General features: G+C 43.4%; 1 long non-coding RNA gene across 1 annotated transcript in view; it reads right to left on the bottom strand.

The window, feature by feature from the left end:
* The window catches only part of LOC134367132 (uncharacterized), a 72145-nt gene extending 55551 nt beyond the window's left edge, over positions 1-16594 (bottom strand). The window contains exons 1-2 of the long non-coding RNA XR_010022383.1: positions 16489-16594; positions 972-1062 (exon numbers count right to left, since the gene is read on the bottom strand). This is a non-coding gene — a long non-coding RNA (uncharacterized LOC134367132). The remainder of the gene's footprint in view (positions 1-971; positions 1063-16488) is intronic.
* Between the last annotated feature and the right edge of the window lie 7898 nt (positions 16595-24492).

Below are 24492 nucleotides of genomic sequence, written 5' to 3'. Positions count from 1 at the left end.
ACATTACAGATTCAGCCACCAACAACCAATCGCTCTTAAACATGCAGCTGATAAAATAGTCTTCCTCTCTTTTGTCTGTATGGCAAATATCTCTTCTAATAAATTCCTGAAAGGATTTCCTTTACCTCCTACGACGATATCCCTCCCCGTCCTTCTCTTTCTCTTTGCTTGACACTAGTCTCTCATTTTTCCTGTGCCCCAGTTTGCCCTTTCAGTTGTTCAAAACCTTCACTCCTTAATTGGTTTCCACATTGCCTACAGGCACCTAAGAATGTATACACTGTTCATTTCGCCATCCTTTAACTTCTGCCTCAGACCACGAGTTATCTACCTATCCTCAGCCGTCCCTCACCCATCCTCATTATAGTTTGCATTCAAAACAACTGCAATTTTTTACACGCTGCCCCAGCAAACACACACACACACACACACACACACAACTAAAATAACTTCTCACAACTAAGTTATCAACATCTTTGTAACAGTCAAGGGATATTTCTTCCCAAGATCAGATCTCACAGCCACCTAAAATATTTTTAAACGGTTCAGGATGGTAGCGGAAAATAAGTCTAATTGTCTATTTCTTGCCGACTGCTTATATGACATGATCAGTTATTTAAACTTCCTGTGACTCAATTCCCCCTATTTCTACGAGAGATTAATGCCATTTGCCTGCATACATTAGCCAAGTTCTGGTAACACACAGATGGAAATCTTCATGTAAACGTTAAGCAAGGTTATTACTCTCTGGAATCCGGTATGTAGTTGGCAGCCCTTACGAATTACAATCATTATTTTTGTATTTCTTTTAGAGTGTCTTAGGAACTTGGAGGTCTTCAGAGAAAACGCTGTGGGATTTTGGATGAGATTCACAAACTCATTTGCTCTCTAGTCCAAGTGAAACCTTTTATTAGAACTTTGGACTAGGAAGATGGAAAGTTAATTCAGGATATAAAATAAACAAGTGATACCTTGAATTTATGCAGCCTCCCTTTTGCAAAAATCTGCAACTGCTCACACATATCATTTGATCATCAGTGTCTTCTTTTACTGGAAGTTGTTCTGGAGAAATACAAATAAAGAAAAGTTTAAAGACATTTACTATGGATACGAATTCTAGGCTTCCTTCCTTACTACTATTGTTAACATAACTCTATTTAGATAATTTCCCTAGAAATCTTTCTTCTTCATATCCAGCTTCAAAACTGTAATTTATAACAGAACTGAAAATCTACCTTTCCCAGTCTGCCTTCTTTACTCTACTAGGGAACAAACCTGTGCACCTTCTCACACACCCTCAACTCCTCTTCCTTTCTCTCCAGGCCAGCATCCCATCTGCCCTGGTTACTCCTTTGCTCCCAGGGGTCTGGCTTCCTGAGAGGCCACTGAGAGCACAGGTGACTCCCTACCATGAAACACAGGGGAGTTAACTCCCAGTGGGGCGAGTTTCACAATGAGAAAAAGGAGTCAGGGCAGGGTGGGGAGAGAGCCAGATTCCTCTACTTCCTTCCCCTCCAACACCCCTGAGCTACGATTTCTCCCTGCAAAATGTCTGGAGTAGCCCCAATATGCTGAGTGACCTGTTTGACCTTTCTTGACTTATTTTGAAACATGAAGAATGACCCATTGTATCTTCTGGTGCCTTGCTGGTCTTCATCCTCGGATTTCACCTCCCAATTAAAGTATTAGCACCTTAGCCCTTGCCTCCAGCCCTGCTTTCTGGAGAACCAAGCAAATATGGGTGTTTTCTCTAGTCCGGTACCTGTCAAGGTGTGGTGTGCAGACCACCTGTGTTAGAATCTTCTGGGGTCACTACTAAAAAGGCAGATTCCTGGGCCTATCTCAGAGATTCAGATTTAGTAGGTCTGGGATGGATCCTAGGAATCTGCATCATTAACAATCTCTACAGTTGACTAAACAATCTATAATTTGAGAAACACGGATCCAAATTCCACAGTGTCCCCCAGCTCTGATAACAGGTCACCCAGGCTAGAACCGTGGGGATCTTCCCCTTTATTCTTCATTCTTACTGGGTCTTACTGATATTTACCCAGTGTAATATCTCTTGCTTCTGCATCTGCCCTCTCTTTTTCAATCCCACTCTCCCAGTTTGGGCTCATCTCCTTTGACCTATAACATCACCAAAACCTCCAGAATGGTCTCCCCACTTACCTTCTTTGAAAACGGGATTAAAATCAAGGATCAGGCTGCATACCTCATAGAACACCCAGAACAGTGCAGTAAAAGAAGTGGGCACTCAGATTGTCAGAAATACACATGAAGCCCCTGAGGGTGTGGCCTTTGATTGCACAGAATCGGGCCTGTCCTGGATTTGTGATCCTGCCATTTGCTGTGTTTAATTCATACATCATTACTACACTCACTTAGCTGATCCTGACACTGTGTACAGTGAGCTCCACACGAGCAGGTGCCAACCCATCTATTTCCATACGATTCCACATCTAATGGGGCACGCTGCACACAGTGGGTGCTTTACCCAGGCTGGTGACAGTCGGGCTAACAGGGATGTAAAGCTCACCTCTTTTCTCTTTCTCCCTTTCAACCTCCCATACCCCTGTTACTCAGTTCCTCCTAACTTGATAAACAATTCTGCCATAGCTTGAGAACTCTCCTAGGTTCCCTCTTCATGACTTTGGCCAAAATCCATTTGATTGCACCTACATTCTGTTTATTTCCTTCTCCACGTGTCTATTCTTTCTGACTTCAGAAACTGAAGTAAAAATATCCTTCCTTATCATAAGGTCACAAATTGTATTGCTTAACTATGATAATTATAGTTAACATTTAGTAAGCTCTTACCATGAACTAAACCCTTTCCAGGAATTTCCTTATTTGGTACTTTTGACAGCCCTGATAGGTAGGTAAAGAACTACTTTTATCCTTCTTTACAGACAAGGAAACTGAGGCTTGGGGAGATTATAAGTTGCCTATAGAAAGTGCTAGAGGTTGTCTCATCATAAGGTCCAGGATTGTAACCATTCTTCATTCCCCAATGCTTGATGGTGCACAGTGACTTTCCACACTGTCACCCCCCAATAAGAACTTCTTATGCTGAACAACTGTCCCTAAGTCCACATTCATGGCTGATGCAAGTCAGCCCACAGTGACAGCAGGTTACCGGTCTCACAGTCCTGCGCCTCTGCTCACTCTCAATCAAACCACTGGTTTTTGCAGCTCTAATTCTGCAGTCTCATTTGCCACATGGTTCTTCCATATCAAGCAGACATTTCATTTCTGGATAGCATTTGGCTTGCCTTATGAGCATTCTCACCACATCAAGCCAGGAGCTTAATTCCCCTCAATATTTCTTCCACACATATCATCCAGTCCATCTTCCCTAAAGCCCTGACTCATACTGTTTCATCCCAGCATCTGAACCACTAGAGAAACGTGGCTCAGAGGATCCCTAGTGACTCAGTCCCCACGACAGAATCTGTGTGGACACTCGACGGTTTTTCCTTTGAAACTGCCTTCTGAAGGCTAATCTGCCCTCAAATATCCCAGTGAACAGTTCTCCCTCCTCAGTAACTCTGCGTGGACTCTATTTGCATCTCTTTGTCTCTCTGAGCCTTTACAACCAAGATTTGAGCTGACAGCCAAGGTAAGTTAATTGCCACTAGTGTGCCACTTGTGTCATCAAGACAGGTCTAGCCCCCGTTTTTAACAGACCCGAGGCACTCCATAGTGGTACTGTTCCCCTTTCTTGGATCCTTGGGTGATGGTAACTGTCCCCCACCCCAAGCTTAATTTAACTTTTAATTTTAAGCTTGGCTTTCCAGCTGTCTTGCTCTCCCCGAGCCTGCACATCTGGAACCATTCACAAAGTGGTGGTTGAAATTTCCACTAATTCAAATGGAATGCTAGGGACGGAGGCCACTGCGAGGCCCTCAGCTTCCCTCAAGTCACAGGGCAAGGACCAGTTCTACTCTAAGAAATACCTGTGTCAGGGCCTACCCATGGCTCACTCAGGAGAGTGTGGTGCTGATAACACCAAGGCCATGGGTTCGGATCCTAAGGAAAAAAAAAAATTACTTATGTCAACAAACATGCCACAGAGCGCCCACTGGAGGCAGGTTTTGCTTCTCTGGTTGAATTGTGACTGATACAATCATTTCCCAGAAGTGTTAATTTGGGTGTCTAAGGAAGCCACACACCCCTTTCTATACTAAGCACTGTTGAGGATCAAGGGGCTGAATGTGAGCATCAGAATACAGTAAACTCTCATTATTCACAGTAGTTATGTTCTATGAAGTCACCCCAAGCACTGAGTTAGCAAATACTAAACCATTACTTCTAGGGAAAATAGAAGGTTAGGTTCCTGCAAGTCCCTGTCAAACTGATCAACATTTTTGTCAAACAATCAATACATAACTTGCTTTATGTGTGTTTCTGTTGAAAGATGCCTTATTTAATATATACCGTTAATTCATTAACATTCAACTCACAGCCATGAGTGAACTCATCTAACACATGTAATGTATTCTCTCCATAAGACACATCATGACCTTCCTGAGCTTAGGCACAGTAGATAGCACTATGTGTGGGGGCCACTTTAAACACAAAATCACCAAAATAAACCCCCACAGAAATGTAAAAAACATGGCACGAAACAGACTGTTAAAAGGACACTTGTTTACGGTTTCAGTGCTAAAAAAGCCAAGCATTGTCTTGTTCCATCTTAGCGGGGACTGTCTGCATCAGACAACTCAAGTTTTTTGCTGCTCTGAGCATACCCATGAATGGTCACAAAAGCACTGCAATTATTGATTTGAGGGGATACAAATAAATCTGAGTGAGAGAATATGCAAATGTGGAATCTGTGAATAATGACGGTCGACTGTATTTTTCACTCTGCCTCCTTTCAAACCCCTGGAGGAGGAGGGTTTTTTCTCTCCTATCCCAGGCATGACTTCTCCAGTTTGAATCCACCCTCATCCACCTCCCTTTCTCTTCTGTTTTGTCCAATCTTTGGCTCTCACAAGCCATGCCGGACATTAATGGCAGAAAGAAGACCAGCTCCAAGGCTGCACCACGATCAAGGCAAGAGGTGATGGGGCCTGCAGAGGAAGGGAACCCTTCCTTGGTAAACACCCGGAGGGCTGGGGGTTTGGGAAGAAGTTGAAGGTGACTCTATGATTTCTCTTTTAATGAGCCCATGAATCAGGAACTGTGCTTGAAAAGAATACAAGTGATGTAGGTCTTTCTCATGAACGATCATGAGCTGTTTGGGACCCATTAAGTTTAAAGTGCCCACAACATGCAGATGGTCAGTTGCAGAGAAAAGACAGCAATTCTCACTAATTCAAGCACATAAGTTAATTACTAAAGTGTATCTGGCAATTCACAGACTTTCCAGAACAGCTAGAGAACCAGGTTGGCGCCTCTGCAGCCAAGAGCATGCATCAAATTCATTCTGGACCTGTCCAGTGAGGAACCCCTTACTGATATCACTGGAAACAGACTCTGTAGTTCACAGCCCTGAGTTGGCCCTCTGCTTCCAGAATGCTGCCACTGCCTGAAACCACTGCCATCCTCACCCAGATGGATTCTGAGTGGGCCCTGCTTCTGATCAGAGTCAGGGCATGTGCTTCTGATAGGTGGGGTCTGGCCATGTACCTGTGCTCTAGCAGCCAACGGGTGGTGGGGTGGAGTGAACCTCCAGAGTGGGAAAGGGGTCATGCCTCAAACAGTGGGTGATTTCCCAGAGAGAGGAACGATGTTTGATGCTGGGCAGCCAAAAACAGTGACAAATGTCTGCTGCAATATATTCAGAAGGATTAGAATCAGGACCAGTAATAACAGTTTCCACTTTTAAGCACTTACTATATGTCATGCACCAAAAAAAAAAAAAAAAATTACTCAACATACATTTACAGAGTAAATCATACAGAAAGTATGAAATGGGTATAGATAAAGAACAGATCTACTGGGTTGGCCAACTGCCCCTGTTTGTCCAGGACTGAGGGGTTTCCTTGTGAGTAGGACTTTCAGAGTTAAAATTGAGAAAATCTCAGGGAAACCAAGACAATTGCTCACCTTAGTCTGGTCAGACAAACCTAAGTCCAAATTCTAGCTTGTCCACCAGGAAAGAGCAACTTAACTTCTTTAAACCTCAGTTTCCCCATTTATAAAATGGATATAATAAAAATACCTCTGTTATAGAGTTGTTGTGGAGAATTAGAGATATGTATAAAATACTTAGCACATCACCAGGTATGTATTAAGAGCCCAAAAAATGTTAGAAATTGCTGTTACTAACTCCCAGAAAACCTGCATTTGCCCACATCACAACATGGTACAACTGAGATTTCTATCTAGGACTGGATAACTCCAAGCTGTACTTTAAATCCCTAAGCATTTATTGCATCCTCTTCCAGGTGGTGCTTGAAACTACAACAGGATGAAGGAATGGAGACAAGCCAGGATTAGTACTACCAGATATCCTAATATTTAAGGTGGGCAAAAGAGGCAGAGCCAACAAAAAACAGAAGAAGGAGAGAGATCACAGATGGGAAAGACAATATTGTGAAAGTGGAGTCACTGCAAAAACTCAGGGGTGGCCAATTGGATCCAATGGTGTAGAAACACCAGTGGGTTAGGAACACATGTTACTTTTGCAATCAGAAGGAAAAAAAAAAGTCAGAAAGGAAATGTTGAGGAACGTCAGCTTCTAGCCATGATGGAATAACAGAGACTGATTTACTCTCTCATTTTAAATAACTAGAAAAACACACAAATTTTATGAAACAACAGTTTTTTGACACTGGACAAGTTTTTAGGCTGGGTACAAGAGCGTGAACCTTGAGAAAAGGAAATAAATGAGGTGAGACCTAACAGCACCCCAGCTCACTGCCTGGAGAGAGTTTCCAGGCCACAGAGCAGGGAGGGATAAAGTAGGAGCAATGATCCCCAGAGCCTACAGAGGGCCACGAGTAGTTCATGCTCCAATCAGCCAGAATGGAAAGACCTCCTAAGACATGGAGCTTCAGGTTGAGTCCTCAGGAGAATACCACTTCAATACTGAGCCTAAATTAGCTTAGACCAGATATTGGAAAACTTTTTCTTAAAGAATCAGACACTAAATATTTTAGGCTGTCGGTCATACAGCCACTGCTGAGACTACCTGATCCCACTGCTAAAGGACAAGAGTGCCCCTAGACAACATGTAAACAAACAGGTGTGCCTGTGTTCCAATGAAAGGAACGTAACTGCATCCCAGGACAACAAAGTCCGACAATACTTACAGGAATGCAAAAATCTCCAGCACTAAACAATATAGAATTCTCAATATTTGGTCTCCAATCAAAAGTTACCAGACATACGAAGAAAGAAAATGTATATCCTAATGAGGGGGGAAAAAAAAGGAACAGAAAGAAGACTACAAGGCATATGACACATTGCTTATAACCAGTGATAAAGAGAAAAATGTTAAAGTAGGCAGAGAAAAAAGACAAAGAATAAAGATTGACAACTGACTTTTTGTCAGAACCAATGCAATCCAGAAGATAGTAATATCTTTAAAGTACTGAAAGAAAAAATAGTTAACCTAGAATTCTATACCCAGCAAAAATATTTTCCAAAAGCAGAGCTGAAATAAAGACATTTCAAACACAGAAAGAAAGAATTTGTTACAGACCAACACTATTAGAAATGTTAAAGAAAGTCTTTTAGGCAGAAGGCTAATGATAGCAAACAGAAATTTGGATCTACACAAAGGAATGAACAACACCAGAAATAAAAAACAGTTTTCTTACTTTAAAAAATTTCCTTAAAAGAGAAGTGACTCTTTAAAGGAAAAACAGCAACTATATTTAAGGGGTTTCTAGTACATATATACATACAATTAATGACAACAACTGCACAAAGGCAGGACAGGGAAAGGGGTGGAAATACAGTGGTGTCAGGCTCTTACATTAAGCATCAAATGATATAATACTTGAGTAAAGTCTATGATAAATTAAAGATTTATACTATAAACCCTAAAAGTACCTCTTAAAAAAAAAAGAGGAATAGCTAATTAAACCAATAAAGGAGATAAAATGGAATCATACTGAAGACAAATAGGCACAAGGGATCTTTTTAGGGTGATAGCAATATTCTAAAACTGAATTGTTGTGATAGTTGCACAACTATGTAAATTTACTAAAAATCATTGAATCATACTTAAAATGGGTGAATTTTATGGTATGTAAATTACACCTTAGTAAAGTTGCTAAAAAATGAAATCATTAAAAAAGCACTTAATCCAAAAGAATGAAGTAGGAAGAAAAAAGGGAACACCAAAACACAGGTGGAACAAATAGAAAACCAATAGCAAGATGATAGATTCAAACACATGCATTAAAAAGTAGAGAGATCTAAACAATTTTCATTTTCAAAAGTGTAATGGATTATACTATCTGATTTCAAGGCTTCTTATAAAGCTACAGTAATTATGACAATGTGGTATGGGCATAAAGAAAAAAATACAGATGACTGGAACACAATAGACTCCAGAAATAGATGCATGAATACATGGCCAATTGATTTTCAACTAAAATGCCAAGGCAATTCAATGGGAAGTACCATCCCCAAAACAAACAAGCTATCTTACCTCACACCACAAGCAAATTTAACTCAAAATTAATCAGAGACCTAAATGTAAGAGTTAAACTTATTAAACTTTCAGAGGAAAGCACAGAAGAAAATCATATGTGAACTTGGGTAGGGCAAATCTTTTTTAAAATAGAACATAAACCATAAAAGAAAAAATTGATAAATTGTACTCCATCAAAGGAAACAGCCAGGAAAAAAAAAAAAAAAGAAAGAAAGAAAAAGCAAGCTACACACTGGAAAAAATATTTGCACAACATATCAGATAAAAGATATATATACAGAATATATAAATAACAATTGCAACTCAATGATATGAGGAAAGAACCTGATAAAGTGGGTAAACAGGCATTTCATCAAAGAGCAGATATAGCTGGCAAATAAGCACAATGAGGCATAACTACGTATCCTCCTTCAATGGCTAAAATGAAAGACTGACAGCATCGAGTGTTGGTGAGGATGTGGGAGCAACAAGAACTCTCAGACATTGCTAATACAGATGCAAAATGGTGCAGGCACTTTACAAACCAGGCAGTTTCATATAAAATTATGCTTACCATAGGACCCAGAAATCCTACTCCTAGGTATTTACCTAAGAGAAATAAAAGCATATCTGCATAAAGATTTATATGTCAATGTTCATAGCAGCTTTAGTCAAAATAGCCAAACACTGGAAACCACTTACATGTCCATCAACAGGTAAACAAGTAAACACACTATGGTATATATATATGTATATATACAGGTGGATATAACTACAGAGCCATTAAAATGAATGAACTACCAATACAAGCAGCAACATAAATGAATCTCAAGACCACCATGGTAAGCGTAAGAAGCCAGGCACACAAAAAAATTAAATTCTATGTGATTTAATTTAAATGAAATTCTAGAAAAGGCAAAATTATAGTGATAAAAAGCAGGTCACTGCTTGCTAGTTGTCAGGGGTAGAGGTAAGGGATTAACCACAAAGAGAAATGAGGGATCTTGGGCGTGATGAAAATGTTTTATAGTATGATTGGGGTAGTGGTTATAAGACTTTGTACATTTGTCTAAACTCATTGAATTGCACACTTAAAATTAATTTTATTGCATTAAATTACATTTCAATAAAGCTGACAAAAAAATTAAGTGTATTGGTATCAGTAATTAGATCAAAGAGGTATACAGGAGAATATCCATAGGGAAAATATTCAAACTCCTACATTTAAATAATCTTTTAAAATATTTAGTTTGGTTTATATTTTACATTTTACATAATATATTTATATATTAGCATATGCATATAATTTAACAATGAATATTCATATATTGAGGCACATACTCTATTTTTTCACTGATAGGGATGAGGAGTTTAAAACATTTGGAGACCTCAAGAGTTGCTTGTTGTAAGGGCAGTTGAAGTGGTGAGGTAGAAGCAGACACCAGAGTGTAATAGGAGTTGAGAAGTGGAGATAACAAGCAAACTTCTCTTAAGATGCTTGGTGGAAAGAGGTATAGCCACAGGGATGATGGAGAGTTGAGAGAAGCCGATTATTGTTAGGACGGGTCATTTTAGCAAGGGTTTAAAGGAGGGAGTCAGAAAAGACGGACTGATAATGTAGTAGAGAGAAGGAAATACTGTGGATGAGGTTCCCAGAGTTTGCAGAAGGACGTGGTTCTGGGATCTCAGTGAAGAACTGCTAGACAGCGAAAGTTATAAAGTTGATGATTTCATTTTTTAATAAATTATTAAGTAAGGTCATCAGTATATTGATGATGATAAGCTAGGCAGGGTAGGAGAAGTCGTCTTTGGAATAACCAGCCTGGGAAATAGTAAGTGGAAAGAGTCGAACCCCACCCCCACCCCCACACACATGTAAGTAAGTAGTTGTGAAAAAGCACTAGAGCTTCTACCGTGAAGTTATTTTTATGGTGCTGCTACCCACTGCATGCTCATGTTTCCACCCTAACCCTTAGACAGTTGACTGGAGGTAGCCGCTGTCAGCACAGCACTAAAGAAAACGTCTCCTTATGCCTACTCTAGCGATAGATGGCCCAGCAAGTGGAAACTGGTGAACTGATATCCCTATCTCTGTGTCCCTCTGTAATTCATCCACCGCCCACAGCATCTTGGACCAACACTCCCATTTCCCCCTCAGAAGCTAATTTTGGTCCTACTGGTCAGTGCTAACCTGGGTGTGGTGGCTGCGTGGGTGGGGACCACCAGTAAGTAAAGGAAGTGGGACTGGTGAATGAGGTGGGGGCCTCCTCCGGCACTGCCTGACTCACCCGAGATCATGGGAATGGGGGGCTCGGGGCTGGGGGCACCATCTCTGAGCAGCACCAGGGCCTTGAGGGGCATCATTAGTGGTTACGAATGCTTGCCCAGCGCTTCTGACAGGATGGCCTCGGGCCTGCCCACATACCATTTGGGTGATTATGTCCTCTTTCCCCTCCTGCAGATTCAGTGAACTCAAGCCATGGACTTCCTGACTCGACCTCTCTGTGCTGCCCTGAGGGATATGGAGAGCTGAGCTTTAGGATGGCGCTTCTTTCCAAACAAACTCCTTCCACCTCCCTCCCTCACTAGTCCACGCTGGAGGCTGCAGTAGGACTTAGAGGGCCTCTGACCACCATCTCGTTTCATCGGCAGCAATGCCTCTTCTCCCCAAGGCATGCAGACGGCCTCTTCTGCTGCAGTGGATACCTGTGTAGGGCACTTCTGTTTCTCTCTCTGCTTTTAGTAACTCTACCATTTCTGCTCTGAAGAAACCCTCCTTCACTTTTCAGTTGATGTGGTTCAGGTGGTGCCTGGGTGGGCATAGGAACAGCCTGGCTCCTCAGAACACTGCAATCTCCTAGCCACAATGACTGGTTCAACAATGGACATGGGAGCAAAAGAGACAAGACCCAGTTCTGAGAGTTTTGTGGAACTCTTAGGAAGAGGTAATCACTCTTCTCCGTACGTGTTATTGAGAGCATGGAATATAGGCCAAAAGTAACTGGCAGCTTTTTTTTTTTCAAGATAATGAAATTAATGAACCTTATGTGCCAAGAACTGCCTCAAGCGTCTTTGTGTGTGAGACACTCCATGAATCGTAAGTTGTATTATGCAGGTGGTGTGTTTTGGAGGTCAACAGCACTGACTCTAGAACCAGGCTGCCTGGGTTTGAATTCTGGCTCCATATTTACTAGCCATGTAACAGGCAATATTTACAATATTGTAACATTTTACAATACATGTAACAGGCAATATTTTTTGTGCCTCAGTTTACTCATCTACCAAACGGGGCTAATAATAACAACTTCACCAGTTGTTGTGAAGATTAGTGAGTTTATACATATAAAGAGCTTAGAATACCAGGCTCCCAGCCAATGTTCAATAAATTTTAGCTATGACTATCATCATTTCTAATTTAAAGACAAGGAAACTGAGGCACAGAAATGTTAAGAGACTTGTCTAAGGTTGTACAACTAATAAATAAATAATGGGCTAGGGATTTGAACTAAGACTGTTTCTGGCTCCAGAGACTGTGTTCTTAACCAAACAATAGTTCCTTTGCCTTGGCACCCCTCAGGGAGAGTCTAACTGAAGACGGAGAGCTAAAACACAGCAAGAATTGCTGAGAGATGGGGAGAATAAGACAGAATCCTGAGGAATCACCAGAGCCCCTTGAGCCAGTCAAGGGAGAAGTCAAATCTACCCCTGGAGTTTTCAATAATATTAATCAACAAAATTCCTTCTACCGCAGTCCAGTTTCAGTTGGGATATCCATCTCTTGCAGACTTACCTAATAGAGCAATTAAAATCTCATCCCCATTGCTGTTCTTGTATTCTGGGCCTGCCTGGTTCAAGGAGAATCCCTATGAATCTACTCTAGGGTTACGAAAACAAAGCTGTTCATTTGTTTGGTCATTTGTTCATTTCCTTCAAGCACCCTCTGTATTTCAGGCACTGTATGAGCTGCCAAGACATTCTGGGTAGATTGGACATAAGGCATTTCTGCATGAAAATATCAATGGTATTCCCACCAGCACTTCAATTAGGGCCAACTCCAGCCTTAGGCGGAACCTCCGTTTTCCCACTTGTCAGAACAGAAGTCTCTAAGATCTTATGATCTATGCCAGATCTTTTCTAACCTTTGCATATCCATTGCTACAGCCGGACTCTAGCTTGTCTTTAAGTGGAAGAGGTAATGGGGAATTTCTGAACAGACTAAATTATTCATTTCCATTGAGCCACATAAGCAGCATTCAATCTCCATCTCTGGACAGTCTTCCTAGATCAAAATATTTGATTGAGATCCAAACAGGAAATGCAGGCACCAAATGAGTGACTTAGAAGGCCAGGGCAAAGCCCTCCACCAGCAAGGTGGGTTGTGTCCTCCTTTGCATCATATTTACTTACAGAGAACCCTTAAGGGCTGGGAATACTTTTGATTTTTACATCATAGGCGTCATAGAAAATATACAATGAAAAGCCCAGCGATTCCTTGGAGAGTTCATTGCTGTCCTCCATCTCCTTTGATTCCCCTGCCTCCTCTCCACAGCCTTTGAACTTCTGAAAAGACACTTTGAAGGCATGTCATAAAGCAATTTTTTATTCATGCTCCTCCCTTTGATGATCTTGCTGTTTGTCTGAACTACAGCATCTACAGGATGTCAGGCTGGGAGAGCTGAAAGGCAATACTGACAAGGAAGGGCCAAGTGAGAAAGAGCCTGAGCCGCCCTTGTCAATAGGAAGAAAGAGGAATGAGGAAAGAATGAGACCAGAGGGACCCAAGCAGAATTTCTGGCCTCCCTTGCACGTCTTATCCTTCCAGGGTACCAGAGCTCAGCAACCGTTCACAGCCTGTAAAATGTTTTGCTCAGATGCTTCCCTCCTACTCTGACCTCAAAAACTAGAGTTCTCTGCTCAGCCCCAGACTCCTGTAATAACCAGCTCCTACTTGATGAAAAGTATTATTGGTTTTGATGTTTCCAATGTCCCCATTTTCCCTGCTGAAAGATTCATTCATTGCAGTGCTAACAAGACACCATGAGCAGGGGAAAGGAACAAAAGACAGAGAGTGTGTGCTGCGGAGGCAGGCGGGTCTACAAACACACACCTTTTTTCACCTTGCCCACTGAGTAAATGATTGAAAACTAAGACTTTTTATAGATGACTCCAAAGAACCCTAAGTCAGTTACTCAGGAAATAGCCAGTAGCCGTGAACACAGCAGCCCTGGCTCCCCCGGCCTGAGGCCACTAAGCTCAGTGAGACCCAATCCTGAGCTATGCCCTACCCAAAGGGAAAACAAATCATTCTGGTCTTTGATGCAGTGAGTCTGATTAGTACTAAGGAATGGGTTGTGAGGGTCAGGGGTGGGGAGAAAAGCCTTCATCCAAATGTAAATATTAAACATTAGAATCAATTAAACATTCAGAGGATTTTGGTGTTGGTGGAAAGGGTGAAGATTTCATTTGCTCACAAGTGTTCTTTAGAGGGAGCCTATGAAGCCCTGGGAGGACAAGAGTAAGCAAACTACACAGGGTCTCTGCCCTCGTGGGGCTAAGAGTTTAGGGAGAGGTCGGATGTAAAACAATTCTACTCATGTGTGTATGATTATAAATTGAGACATGTCTTGCAGGTAAGTATAGGGTGTTACGAGAACATTTAATACAGGCACACCATTTGGACATGGGTGACAGGCTACATGAAGATCCGGAAAGGCCTATCCAAAGGGGTGACATTTAAGCTGAGACCAAAAGGGGAGAGGGAGCTAGGCAGGCAAAGAGTAGGGAACAGCATGTTATACAGAGGGAACAGCATTTTAGACAAAAGAAATGGCATATGAGATGGTCTGGCTTAGGGGAAGACAGATTAGAGAGTCTAGTGGAAGCAGGGGATCAGTTAGGAGTAAAGATTCAGCAATTGTGTACTGAGCCCCATGACATGCCAGGTATAGTTCTGAGCACTGGGAACACAGCAGGAACACAATTCACAAGCTCCCTGCCCTTTGGAGTTTACATCCCAGATGCTGCTGACCTAGTTGGAAACCAGACTCTGGCAGAGCTGCCAATGATTCAAACCACGTGGCCGTGCTGAGGGAAAGTATGGGGCTACTTCATACACTCAAGGTTTTCTCATCTGAAGGGCGCCCAGCATAAAGGGAGAAGTGACTCTCATTCCTTATCTGTTTAGACATATGCAAGACTGAGATCTCCTTGGGAATGCGCCAGGTGACAGAGCAACTGCGTCAGACGAGAAGGAGACCCACCCTCCATGCTGGGAATCCTGGCTCACCATGGAAAGGGGTCTGGAAGTGATTGCCAGCTCTGCCATTGACCAGCTAAAGTTTTTTTTTTTAAAGATGACCAGTAAGGGGATCTTAACACTTGACTTGGTGTTGTCAGCACCACGCTCTCCCAAGTGAGCTAACTGGCCATCCCTATATAGGATCCGAACCTGTGGCCTTGGTGTTATCAGCACCACACTCTTCCAAGTGAGCCACGGGCCGGCCTAGACCAGCTAAAGTTCTGAGGATCCTTCTGGCACACAGCACACTGGTTTAAGGCATAGGATTTTTTGAGTCAAGCTATCCCAATTTCTTATTCCAGCTCTGCCACTTGTCAACCAGGCCCAGAACTTCACCTCTCTGATCTCCAGCTTCTTAGTCTATAAAATAGGGTTAATGGGACCTTCACTTCAGAGTAGTTGTTAGGATAAAAGGAGTTAGTGCTGTGTGCCATGTGACACACAGCAAATGCTCACTCAGCATCGGCTACTATGACTATTACAATTGTGATATAACCCACCCCCAACTGGAGGCGCCTGATTTAATGTAATTTTCATAGATCATAGAACTACAACTCAGGCAATTAAGTACAATTAGTAACCCTCTCCCCTTTATTCATACATTGCCAGGGAAACCAAGGCACAGTTCAGCATCTAGCCCAGCATAACCCCAGGACTTCAAAGCCAGGAATGTTCATTTCTGAGAACAGTGAAGCAACCACAGGAAGCATGCTGCAGAAGGGAACAACTGGCTGAATTAGTCCCATGGGAATTACTCGGAAATATCTTTCATTCAAAAAGACTTTGTGAATTTTCCATTGCAAATATTTAATATCAAATTGGGTTCTCTCTTCCGCCTCTGTCAGTGGAGTGCTCAAAATAATTTTAATATTAGCCTAAGCCAAGTAAAATTAGGAAAATAAATCTGCAACACTTCCTTCCCCTCTCCCTCTCTCTCCCTGCCCACAACACATCCCAAAGTCAAAGTTCAGTGATTTGAAGTCTTTGGCAGCTCAGCAACACCAAAGATGAGCAGACACTTTCAAAGCAGATGATATGGTTCAAACGTTGAACTACTGTGCTATTTATAAAGTTTATGATTTTAGGCTAATAACTTATGCTCTTTAAGCCTGTTTCCTCTTTCAGGCACAATCAGCGTACTGAGTTTCTGTGAGAATTCAATGAAACAGTATACGTAAAGCACTGAGCACACAGGAAAAGTTCCACAGATGGTGGCTAGTTGCTCTTATTTCTACCACCTGTTTGAGGCCCTCTCTATGATCTAGGTCATCCAGAGAGAACCTGGATATATCTGGACCAGCTGGCTCTAAGCTGACCAAGGCTATAGCTGACCAAGGAGACAAATATCCTCAGCTGGAATGGGTTGAGAAGGCTTAGCATCCTGCTTGTGCATCAACAGACCACACTCAGAAGGAAAGATCTGTGTGAAATTAAAAGAACCCACTAGTAACTGAGTCAAACTGCACTGGTGCCAATAGACCTGTCGTCTTCTGTTTCTCATAGTTTCCCATCCCCAAATCACAGTAGACAGCAGATTAGAATCCTACACTTTTAAAGCATATTCAAGGACCTCTACAGACTTTTCTTTTCTTACCTCCTTCCCTTCCTTCTTTCTTCCCAGCAGTGAACAATGCCAAGTCTCTGACCTCATGGAGCTTACAGTCGAGGAGGGAGGACAGACCATAATGTCATAAATTAGGAAAAATCCTGTGAAGGAAACAAAGTGGGTGATGAGACAGAGAGTGACTGAGGGATGTACCCTTAGACAGGGTGGTCAGGGAAGGCTGCCCTGAGAAAACAACATTTGACCAAGGTTGCACCAGTCACACAGAACAGGTTATCTTGCTAATTATTTTCAAGGCAAAATGCAGACCCAATGATGAAGTATTTGAGCCAAGCGAAAGAAGGATTAGACGGGGCAGAGAGTCTTTCTATTTAATCAGTCTCTTCTCTTCCCTCTCCACTAACCCATGCAAAGATTAGCACAGGATAGACCCCAGGAGAATCTAACACACCTCCCCACAGATGGCCCTGAAGCATCACCAGAAACATATTTGTGCCAGAACCACCACCGCACCAGTAACCACCATACCAGCCATCACTTAATGAGCCCATGTTCTGCGCGGGGCATCGGGCTGCCCACTTTCTGTGCTTTCCCTCATATTATCCCCACAACAATGAGATGATGATGATATTATCACCATCCACTTTTTACTGATGGGGAAACCTAATCTCAGGGAGGTTAAGTGATCCAGCATTGCACAGCTGATATGGGGTGGGACAGGGATTCTACAGGGTGGGCACTGTAAACACAACAGGTGCACAGAACAGCCAAACACGGCACTGCCTCTCCAGCACTTTGGTCTAATAGGAAAGAAAGAGATGGACAAGTTTATACACAAATAACTCATTACTACTGGGATGAGAACGGAGAAGTTTAGGGTTTGATGAGAGCAGCTGAGAGGGGACACCACAGAGACTTATCTGAGGCAGACACCCAGTGGTTGAATGAGGGTTAAGTGGGTGAAGAGAGGCGACATCAGCATGCCAAGTATCAGGAGCTGCAGTTGCAAAGACAGACCCTGAAAAGAAGCCAGTAAGCTGGAGGAACTGAAAGAAAGCTGGAAGGACTAGGATGCACTGAGGTGAGCGAGGGAGGGGGCAGCAGGAGCTGAGCCTGGAGAGGTTGGAGGGGAGGAAAGGGAGAACGTGATAGAGGCCAGGCTGTGGGGAGCTCGAAAAAGCCAGGCTAGGGGACTTCCACCAATAGGTGTGAGGGACTCGAACATTGCCACAAGCAGAGCTGCACGTCAGGAAGGTGGGAGGAGACGCATGTCAGGCTATTTGAGAGGAAGCAGGGCTGCCATATGGAAACAACGAACATAACCCAGGTAAAAGGTAATGAGTATGTTGAGCGGGGAGGCTTGGCAGGAGAAATAAAGAGGGAAGGAATTCAAGAGAGACAGCAGAGAGAGGTGGGACAGGACCCCAGAAATGCCTAGAGGTCAAGGGAAAAAGTGGAGTCACAGCTAGGGACTAAGAGAATGGGGCCAGTTAGCAACCAGCAGGAACAGCCGGGGCTGTTGAGTTTGAGCATGCTGAAGGTAAGGCCTTTTGGAATGACAGCTACTAAGCTCTGTGCAGGGCACCTTGATATGCTCAGGGAAAGCAATGCCATTCTTCCTATTGCACACACTGGAAAGCTGAGGCTCAGGGAGGGAGCAATCAGGCCATTCACAAGTTCATTCACGGTAGAGCTGGGAGCCAAATCCAGGCCTCTCCAGGCCAAAGCCCACCTCCTGACACCAGCCCATGCAGCAGCCCTGCAGCTCTGCAGCTCTTCTTTGGGCTTAAATCTTTCTTTCATTTACACCCATTTGCTTATGTTCTGCCATCTAAAGAAAAGGAGGCTTTCTGATGACCCACCCTGCTCAGGCCCAGGGACTGCTAACTGACAATTCTTGGGCAAAGCAAAACACACAAATGAGTTTTGTTCGATACACACGAAAATTTTTTAAACATGGATTTGTTATCAACATTTAAAAAGTAGAAAGTATTACATACAAATCCAGATATCTGGCTTCTCTTTAAAAAATGAATCATTTGATAACATTGGGCCCATATTCTCATGTGGCAATACCGTCTTGAGTTGAGAAACAGCTGCCTTCTTAGGTGGGCACAAGCTTTCTAGTTCAGCAGCCTGCATCCCCAAACATCTAACAACCAAAATAGAAACTAAGATGTGTGACCACCCAGGAAATCTGTTCTTTAAAACCAGTAGTCATTTTTGTCTCAGGGACAGACAATAGGGAGTGGTGGGGACTGAAGTTAACCAGAGAATACAGTTTACAATTAACGGGGAGCGCCACCTTCCCAATCTGTGTAAGCATTTGAGTCTAACCTCTGAATGTGTGCTGATATTCCACTCTTATCAGAAGGTGAAGGAGAAGGGCTATTTTAATATTAATGCTTGGATCCCAGTCTCTTCCTCCACCTTGCAACCATCACATCTCCACTCAGCTCTTGAGTTATTCACCCACTGTCACACAGATTCTAAGTTGTAATTCAAAATGTCGTTCAGCCGGGCAGCCCAGGGAGGTAGGGACACAGAAGTGTATTTGCCTAGTACCATTTGGAAATAAATACAATCCAAGTGGAATAGGGCTCATGTTGAGGCTGGCTCAGGTCTTCAATGAAATGGAACATTCTTTCAGAGCAATATCTTAACAAAGGAACCGAGAAGGGAAAAATCTGATTATAGAACTTCCTCTCTCTAGCTGAGGTTTGGCATAGAACAGAAAAATGAAACACACCCCTTACTTCTCTCCAGAAAATCCCAATATAGAGAATGGGAGCCAAAATGTGAAAGGGGAGGGGGGAGACATCAGTAAATGATGAGCAAGATCCCTGTGTTCTGCTGTGAAGGTACACATGTGGCTATTATGTCAGGCATCCTGGGTCCTTGCTGTTCAGGATGACAGGAAATGCCCAGACTCTCCAAACACTCTCTAATGCTCAGCATTCCAGCTCTCTCTCATTTCATCTTACTGGAATCTCTGAAGTCTACTGAGGATGTGTTAGTAACAGACCAGCTCCTGCCCACTGGAGAGCAAGGCTTGCCTTCCAGACTTTATAGAAGCCGCCCACACATGCAAGTTTCCTAAGCTTCGGTCTGTAACTAGCAGTTCTCTGGGGAACCCTACTGCTGAAGGGTTATACATAGGGTACATTAGGGTTAAGTGATGAGCGACCACAGACATGTTCCCACCCCTTACAGAGTTTACAGCCAAGTAGGGGAGACAACCAGTAATCAAATAATCCCACACGTACATAAATGTATTATTCAAAACGGAAATGTATTCTGAAGGAAGTAGACATAGTCCTACATGTGTACAGAACAAGGTTATCAGGCATAGTCAGGATGGGCAGGGAAGGCTTCCTAGGGTAGCAGTTAGCTAATTGAAAGAGGTGGGCAAGGAAAGCATTCCAGCAGAGGGAACGGCAGGTGCCAAGACCCTAAAGAAGCAGGCAGGATGGCATGTCCAGGACTTAAGAGAGGGTTCCTGCGGCTGAGCCTGGACTGTAGGGGGCAGGCCAGCAGTGAGGAGGCATCTGATAAGCATCTCTGTACCTGCAAGGCTGCAGTGCGGCTCATCCAACCACCCCAGACACTGGATCAGAGCATTCTTCAGAGACCTCCCCCGCTGGCTACCAACACAGGAAGCACTCAGTAAGGACAGGCTGAGTGAGTGTACAAGAAGAACAGTGATGAGGACACAGCTCGTGGTGGACACAAATAGAGGAATTAACGCAAGACTGTGAATTAAATATGCGACGACCAGCATAAAGCTAGAGCAGACACATAAAGGTAACTTTAACTTCAGTGCAGCTAAGTCCTGGAGACGGTCCTCTGCAAACCAGGATTCCTTCCTCTCTATCTCTGATTCTGAAGCTTAGAGCTGGTTGTTGGTAGCATTGTGGCCCTTACATATCTGAGAACACCCTTCCCGGCCTCTGGTCAGCTGAGCCCAGGCAGGAAGCCATTGAGCACAAGCACAGCCGACATGCGCCTCCAGCTGCAGGGGCCACCCTGGAACAGGCAGGTATCTTGCTGTGCCTCATGATCTGTTTCCTCTTAAGCTTTGGGTTTGCTCCAGTGTGGTTGACTTGAAGGACCTGAAGCAAAGGTGGGTGGGCTGTACAGGAAGGCAAGTAGGGAGAGCAGGTGGGAGGCAGAATTCCCCAGAGATGCCAGCCCACAACCAAATTAGAAACTTCCCAGGAGGCAATAGGACCACTGTTTTTTTTTCTAGGATGTGGTGATGTCATCGACAAAGGGGACAAACTGAAGACAAGACGAGGGAACAAGAGACATTCCCACCAACCTCTCCAGAAGGCCAAGTCCATGCCTCTGAAATTACCTAGGTATACCTTCAAATACAAACATAAGTCAGGATTTTTAAATTATCCTTTGTGATACCTCTAAATTCTTGCAAATGACACCCTGAATTTATAATTTCTTTAATTTGTGGAAGCGATTTCATTCCAACCTGGCAACCACTCTCGGGGCACTTCGAACAGCAGCTGGTGATCTTTTTAAAGTATGTCTCAGTCCATGACACTCCCCTTTATCAACTCTCCAGGGGCTTCCCATTGCACCTAAAATTAGATCAAAAAGCCACACTGTGATCTGGCCCCCTGCCCAGGTCATGAACCCCATTCTTATACTCCCACGGCTTACTCACCATTCTGCAGTCAAACTGGTCATCCCTCAGTTCCCCAACCAGGCCAAACACTTCCAGCCTCCAGGCCTTTGCCCATGCTGTTCCATCTGCCTGGAATACCATCCCCATCGCCTCTGCCTCCTCACTGGTATTTTCTCATCCTTTGGGTCTCTACTTAAATATCATCACCCCAGAGAGAGACCTTCCTTCAAAAGTACCCCATCAAAAGTAATACTATTCTCCACTCTGTCCCATCTTATCTCAGGCCCTATTTATTTTTTAGAGCAGACACACTCCAACCAGGAATTCTCTTCCATCCCTCACAGCATTTTTCACTTTTCTGTAATTTACTCATTTATCCTCAGGCTCTCCCACTAGACTGTGAATGCCAAAAGGAAAATGACCAACCACACCCGCCCTGACTCAGATGTCTCCCTATCACTAGCACATTGTCCGGCGTGAAGGTACTCAGCTACTGCTAACTGTCGATCAAACAAGCTGGGTAGTCTGCAAAACGACTGTTCTGGACTCCTCAAAAATGTCAGTTCATGAGAGAGAGAAGAAAAAGGCGGGCGGAACCATTCTTGATTAAAGGACACCAAAGGGACATCACCACTTAATGCAATATATATCCTTGAGAGGCCTGGATCAGAAACAAAAACTAACAATAATAAAGGATATGATAAAGATAATCAAGAAAATTTTGATATGGACTGTACAATAGAGAAGAGTATTATACCGATGTTAAATTTCATGAATATGATCATTTCACCACTGTTAAGTAGGAGAATGCAAACATGCACACTCAAGTACTTTAGGAGAAAAATGTCAGGGTATCTGCAATGTAATTTCAAGTGCCCCATCAAAAATAAATGTATAGGTTGTGTCTACACATAGCCACATATAACACTGTTCTCTTATAATTTTTCTGTGGGTTTTTAAATTTTCAAAGTAAAAAGCTAGGGGAAAATAATAATAGATGGATAAATGTCAGAATTCTCTTATTTTTGGTTGAAGTGACGTGATATATACAAGATCATATGAATAGTCTCTGGCACAGTTGAGATTATGACCGAAACATCCAAACTCCAAAATCTTTTGAATCTTCATTGCATAAAACATCTACTTGGACTAGTGACAGTCTCAGGTAACTTTCAGGGCCCTGAAATGAATTACTGGGTGGATATACATCAGCTTAATTTAAAAAAAATCAAAACACTTAGGGTGATTTTAATCTGGGACTCTTGCTTCCAGACATTTTACCTTATAAAATAAAAGCCTTCTCATTTGCATACCTCTAGCCCTGAGACAAGTAATCAAATGTCAGCTCTTTCCACAAGCCCAATGCAATGTGAGTGAGCCCTTTCCACAAGTCCAATGCAATGTGAATGATGCCTCAGATAATAGTGAGGGGCTAGAGGACTGGGGGGTGGGAGGGAGGGGGAAACAAGCCTAGCGCTAAAGTCTTGATTTTCTATTTTTGTTAAAATTCTTAAGTCTAAGCTTTCCTTTTTCTTTTCAACCCAGGACCCTTGGTGCCTGTGCAACTGTTCATGGTCAAACTCCTATTCATCCCTCAAGTCCCAGCCTAGACTCCTCTTCCTCTGAGAAGACTTCCTTGACTTCAGGATAGTTTAGGAGCTGTTCATCTGGGCTTCTACAACCCCTCTACTTTCTCTATTGAAAATTAAGCCTCATTACACTAATTTTTATCACATACTTGCCTGTCCATCTCCAATACTGGGGCACACCCTCTATGGGGGCAGGAGCTAGGATGTCACTCCTGAGCCCCTGCCTAACCCATAGAGGACACAAGCTAATCCACTGAGCTGATCATTGAAACAGCTGGCCCAGCCCTGCTCCTTCCCAAATCTTAGATGACTTGTGGAGGGTGGGTTGAGGCCAACTCTCTCGCAGCAATTCTGCCTGTTGTTTCAGGTGTCCTGTATCACATCCCCTTTGGGACAGGAAGTGTCCTGTGTCACTGTTTTCTCCTCTTGTTCTGATATCAAAGGCTTGACCAGGGAGTTCCTGAAGGAAGATCAGGGGGCTTGGGTCCAGTTACCCACCACCTGCTAGAACAGCGACTTGGCCCCACTGCCAAGTAGGAAACAACACACCCTTTATTAAACAATAACAACCTAATACACACTGCTCCCTCCATCCAGTCATCTCAGCTCAGGGGTCAGCTTTAAAGCCTTGCCAGGGTGGGATGAGCAGAATGGGTTTCATGAGCAGGAGGAGGGGCAAGAGATTCATGGATGCAAATTCTTTGCATTCCATGGATTTGGTTGTGGAGAGGTTTTCTGATCATTCTATGCCTTTCCAAGGAGATTCCAAACAGAAACTGTACCCTACTGTTATCTATGATGGTAACTGCAACTCAACACAATGAGGAAGAAAACAATCACTTAACAGTCAGAAAAGGCACGCTGGATTCCCAGCTCCTCCCCTCCATAGCCTATGAGCTCAGCAGGTTATTTAGCCTTTTGGAGCCACAGTTCCACTTTCTATGGATGGTGGTTGATACCTTTTAATCTAGATAAGAAAAGACATTATAAACGATATGTTATACATCATGCAAATGTTTGCTGTGATAACTTTAGGCACCAAGAACTATAAATCTGTGATAGAATTCAGGAAAACCACTGACTTGAGTGGCTCAGCAGCAGGAACTGGGAGAGTCTGACAGAACTGGCTTGCTAGGAGTCACAGGGCAGGACTGGGGGGACCTGCTGGGACTCCATGAGGCACTCAGTCAAAGATATGAAGCTTGGTGGGCCCAGGTGAGCACACAGAGTAGGGCAGATGCTGCAGATCTTTTTCTTGTCTGCCCCTCAACCCTGAGCCCCAGGTTTTCAAAAGTTGAGTAGTTGATATGGTGACACTCTTCCCCCCCAGAGTTGAGAAGGTTGCTGAATTTATATACATATGCAGGAAGACATCAACAACCCAGAAGAACTTAGGCCCAAATTCCATGTGTTTCTGTATAAGGAAATGTTTGCCAACCTCATTTCTGCCAAGGACCCTCTGCAGCGAAGGTGCAGTAGACATGCCAGCTCCCCACTTCCAGCTCCTTCTCGTCCTATGTACCTGGGCTCAAATGTCACCATCTCAGGTTGGCATCCCCTTGCTTCTCTGTCACAGAATCCCTCCACAGCAGGGCTTCCAGGGTGGTCACATGTTCATGTTTTACATCTTGACTCTGTCCCCATGGACCATAAACATCATGAGGCCTCGGTCCTTCTCTTGTGTTCCACCGGTGCCTGGCAGTGAAGTGCTCAACAAATGCTTATTGATTGAACAAACAGATGGATGGACAAATGAATGAACTAACCAATTAAAGGAAAGAAGGGCTGGAGAGAGGGAGGAAA

The sequence above is a fragment of the Cynocephalus volans genome, chromosome 2 (assembly GCF_027409185.1).
Source record: "Cynocephalus volans isolate mCynVol1 chromosome 2, mCynVol1.pri, whole genome shotgun sequence".
Lineage (NCBI taxonomy): Eukaryota > Metazoa > Chordata > Mammalia > Dermoptera > Cynocephalidae > Cynocephalus > Cynocephalus volans.
Note: the sequence above shows the minus strand (reverse complement) of the source record. Positions and strands in the feature narration are given on the sequence as shown.